This window comes from Onychomys torridus, chromosome 8 (assembly GCF_903995425.1).
Source record: "Onychomys torridus chromosome 8, mOncTor1.1, whole genome shotgun sequence".
Lineage (NCBI taxonomy): Eukaryota > Metazoa > Chordata > Mammalia > Rodentia > Cricetidae > Onychomys > Onychomys torridus.
In genome coordinates, this window is record NC_050450.1 from 107,986,828 (window position 1) to 107,992,047 (window position 5,220).

A 5,220-nucleotide genomic window follows, 5' to 3' on the forward strand; every position below is an offset into this window, starting at 1 on the left:
GGCGGTGGCTGGGGGCGCTAGGAGCGGGGGGCCGTGCGCTCCGCACCTGCGGAGGCCGCTGGGCGATGATGCCGGGACGCCGGCACAGGCCGCGAGCATTCTGAGCCTGAGCGCAACGCCGGCCCCGGGGATGCCCATCGCGCTGCTGGCCCTGGCCATGTCGTCGTCCTTCTTCAACCCCAGCTTCGCCTTCAGCTCCCACTTCGACCCGGGTGAGTCCGCGCGGCGCCCTCGGAGGCGGCCTTGCGGCTGCGGCTGCCCCCCCACCTGTCTTCTCACTGCCGACATGATGCTGCTGGAGCCACGGTTTCCCATTTTGCCTGGAAATTAACCCTTTCTCTGCCCTGAGTCCCCGCAGAAGAACAGGGACCGGCGAGGACCCACTACAGGTCTCCGGAGGTGGGCAGGCCGTGGGGCCAGACCCTGCACAGCTGGCCCCTTCAGCTCTGGCTGGCAGCATCAGCCCCTGTCTCTTTGGATGCCTCCCTGGCACAGGTAACTGGGACAAGAGGGCCTGTGTTGGCCCCAGGTGTCCCGGAGAGAGGTTGCCAGGACTCAGGGCCCTGGGGAGGTGAGGGGTGATCTGCAAGGCAGGGCAGGAGCCCAGGGCCGATGTGGGAGCTTGCTGATCCATGTTTTAGTGTGGAAGGTCCCTTCCCAAACCTGGAGCTGTTGTCTACAAATCCCTGTCCAGCCAGTCCCCCACCCCCACCCCGGCAGCTTGTGGTGGGTGTGGGGGCCGGTGAAGACCGCTAACATGAGCCCACCTGAGATTCCCCCTCCACAGAGGTGGTACTGACAAGCTGTCAGCACAGGACCTGGGTGGCGAGTGTACACAGGGGTAATGTGTTTACCACCACGGCTGCCTGACCAGGGTGGACAGCTGTGTGGGCAGAGGGAGCTAGGGCAGCCGTTTCTAACTAACCCTGATTCTGTTTGATTGTCCTGAGTGGGAGGGAAATGAACCTCTGTCCAGGAGCCTAGAATCCCACCCACATGTCCCTGGGGCTTTGGCTTGGGCTGCACAGCCCAAACAAAGCCTGGCTCACACGTGATGGCTCTCCTGGGTCTCCCTCCTGGAGTGGGGCCAGTGTGTGCGGTGATACACTGAGTCCCCTGGGCAGGGCTGGATCTGAAGGCATTTGCTCCTAGGGAGGGGAGCTGATAGGAGCTGTCTACTGGGCTTAGGGCTAAAAGGGTCCCTTGCTCAGAAATGACTTCCTGGGTGACCTAAGGGGCTTTGGAGGTCACCATTTCACCATCCAACCAAAAGCACAAAACCTAGCAGCAATGTCAGTGACCCACAAAACCTAGGGCAGGCGTGGAGGTGGCCTTGTGAAGCAGCCTTGGGCCCAGACCACCTTTAGGGATGGATGGATGTCCAGGGGCCAGCATCTGGGCTCTAGAATGCCCCCCCCCCCCATGGCAGACCTTACCCAGCACTTCCTGTGGAAGGCTACTCCAGACTCCAGACAGGTGGCCTTGGAGCTGTTGGGACAGGGGTGGGGCCTAGACTGCTCACAGTAGGGAGGAATCCCTGCCCCCCCCCCACCTCTCCTGATGTCTCCTGGCTCAGACCTGCCCTGGTGGATATCCAGGACAGGAGCACCCTTCCCCCACCTTGGAGAAATGGCAGGCTCTTGAGCTCTGGTGCAGTGGATCAGTATAATTACAGTGTGTTGGTGTAATGATCTAGGGGGAAGTGTAGGCAAGGAAGGTCTCCTGAGAGCTGTATGCCTGTGGACATTGCGCCCTTACTACCCCAGAGTTTGGATGGTGGTGATGGGGGGCGGGACCTTTACTGGGGTAACAAGCCCTGGCCCTGTGTGTGCTGGAGAGGAAGAGGGGATCCATTGTCCTCCCACTAAATCTGTGCTCAAGGCCCACTCTCTCCCATCAGAGTTCCTGTGTCTGTCTTTGCTTCTCTGGGCTTCTGTTTCCCGATCTGTAAATGGCCATGTGCCAGGAAAATAGAAAAACAACTTTACATGAATGCTGCCTTATGTATGTTTATGTGGGGAGTGCACACATGAGCAGGGCGGGGACACAGCTGGGAAGAGGGGGATGATGAACCTTCCAGTGGGTGTGTCCACTTGTCCTTCTCCATCCCTCTGTTTCCACTTTACTGTGAGGTACCCTGAGGCACCCTGAAGATGGTTCCATGTCTAGCTAGGGGCACTGGCCCTGCCTTCCCTCGGCCTGATGTTCAACTCCTGAAGTTCCCTTCTCCAGTCTTCCCTGAGCCTCAGAGGAAGCCATGTGGTGTGTGCCGCCAGGTAAAACACCTGCAGCACAGGTAGCTGGCTCCTGCCAGTCCTGTCTTCCAGATTCCTAGGCCTGGCAAGACCCCTGGCATCCAGTCTTTGGGCCTCTGACCCACCCACATTCAGCCCTTCAGTGGGCTCTGTCTCATGGTAGAAACATCATCTGTGTGCTGACAGTCCCCAGACCAGATCCTGTCCATTCTGGCTATGCAGAAGCAGCGGGTAAACAGCAGGGGTAAAGGGCACATTAGCTCTGCTCATGGCAACCGCGTGCTAAGATTAAAGAAAGGCGTGCATGTGCTGCAGCAGCAGCACCACCCGGCAACGAATAAATCTTCAAAAGAAAATAAAATTCAGAACAGCCTGGGCTACATAGTGAGAGAAACCTGTCTCAAAAACAAAACAAGGGGGTGGGAGGGGGAGGACAGGGGAATCCATGGCTGATATGTAAAATTAAATTATAAAATAAAAAAAAAAACCAAACAAACAAAAAACCCAGCAAAACCAAAGGCAGGTGATCTCACTGGATCACTTCAGCCAAACTGGGTTTGTACACTGTCTCTGGCTGCTTTTGTATGATGCTTAACCACAGGTCATAGAAAGTTTGGGAAGTAGAAGGGCAAAGACACCAACCCAAACACAAACCGAGGAAAGCCGGTATGGTTCAATGAAAGACTCCAGGAGTCAGAGACGTGGCTCAGGATGAACGGTTGCTCCAGAGACTCAGTTGTTCTAAATGTGTGTATACACTTACTAACATAGCTCCACACTGCATAAAGCAAGAGCATGCTAGCTGAGACAACTATGGCAGCAGATGTGAGCTTCTCCCTCAGAACTGACAGAGCAAGTGGAAAGAAATCAGTAAGGCACAAGTGACTCGATGCAGTGAGTTAACCGACCTGTGGATATGGGGTATAACCAAATACATACCAAAACTGCTGCACATTCCTTTTTTCCCTTTTGCGTGTGTCTCTGTGTGCTAGGAATACTTGTACATATGTGTTCACTCATGTGTTTACATGTGTGTGGAGGTGTGGTTGCACATATAAGCATGGATGTGGAGGTGCAATGCTGATGGGGGGGTCCTCCCTGATCACTCCCACACTATTCTTTGATGCAGGATTTCTCAACAGAAGCCAGAGCTCTCCGATATAGCTAGTCTAGCTAGCTAACTTGCTCAGGGTGTCCCCAGTCCCACATTCTGAACACTAATTACAAGCACCATGCCTGGTTCACAGTTGTTTAACACGCTCCCCGAAATGTTTTCCAACAAACAAAAACTACTGTATGTATGCGTGCACTGTGTGCCTGTGCAGCAGTGTACATGTGGGGTCAGAGGACAACTTTGTGGAGTTGTCCACCTTTACACAGTGTGTGGCTAGTTTGTGTCAACTTGACACACGTTAGTCACTGGAGAGGACGGAGCCTGGACTGAGAAACTGCCTCCTCAAGATCCTGCTGCAGGCAAGACGGTAGCGCATTTGCTTAATTAGTGATTGGTGGGGGAGGGTCCAGCCCATGGTGGGTGGTGCCCTCCCTGGGCTGGTGGTCCTGGGTTCTATAAGAAAGCAGGCTGAGCAAGCCAGTAAGTAGCACCCTCCGTGGCTCTGCTTCAGTTCCAGCCTCCAGGTTCCTGCCCTGTTTGAGTTCCTGTCCCGACTTCTTTTGATGAACTGTGATGTGGAAGTGTGAGCTGAACAAACCCTCTCCTCCCCACATTGTTTTGGCCATGGTGTTTCATCGTGGCAATAGTCACTCCAACTAAGACACGTGGGCTCTGGGGATTGAACTCAGGTTGATAAGCTCATGTGACAAACATTTTATCTGTTAAGCCATCTTGCCAACCCAAACAGAACCACACTCAAGTCAAAATCCAGGTGCAGCCTCTGACGCCAACCCTGCGACTGACGTCAGCCTCCTCTTGTGCCCGAGACCCTCGAACACTACCTGTGCCCTGAATTCACATCTGCCTTCAGGTTGTGAGCACAGCCTCACCTCTGTTCCTGGACCCTCCCTTCCGGTCTGAACCCCTGACCAATAAGCTGAGGGGTCCTAGAGCCTACATACTGAGCTAATAGGAGATGGGGGAATGATACCACACCATATGCAATCTCGTAACCAGCCTTCTCTGAGGTACCCAGGCACAGAGCAGGCTGGGGACTCAGTCAGCAGGTGGCACTTTGCAGAGGAGCCATGGCCTAGTCAGGCCCTTATAGGCAGCAGCTTCTAGGAAGCAGCAGGGTAGGCTGGTAGCCAGCTGTAGCTGCACCCCACAGGGTCTTCCAGGGCACTGGCTCAGGGCCATAGCCTGTCGGGAAGATGTTGGTTCGGTGAGGCCTGCTCAGAAGACCAGTGCTCCAGGATGCTGCTTCCCGTGTATGGGCGATAGCCTTCACCTCCCACCTGTGTAGTGAGGCCACCTAGGCTGGGAAGTATCAACAGCCCACCAAGCAAGACAAAGGGTACTGAGAGGTTCTTGGGTTCAAGTCTCACGCCCTTGTGGTGGTTCAAAACTATAACTCCAGTTCAAGGGGATCCTATGCTTTCTTCTGGCCTCCGCGAGTATCAGGCACACATGTAGTACACAGACATACATGAAGGCAAATCACACACACATGTAAACTTTTTAAATGAATAAATACATATTTAAAAAGAAGAAGCTGAGGTTTCTGGACTGGGCTAGAGTCCTAGTTCCTTCCAGGAGGTGAGTCTGCTATCCTCTGGAGAGGTCAAGGTAGGAACAAATGGCCACAGCCTGCTGGAGACTGGAGCTGAGAGCAGAGGAGCTGGCTGCAGGCCACTTCCCTGTCAGCTCGGACAGGCAGGAAGAGGGAGAGGCAAGGGTTGGAGCTAGTCCTACAGCCATGAAATAGACCCTCTGTGGTCTCCAGCTCCCTGCCCCCCAAACCCAACACAGTAGAGAAAGATGAGCCGGTGACATTAAACACTAAAAAAC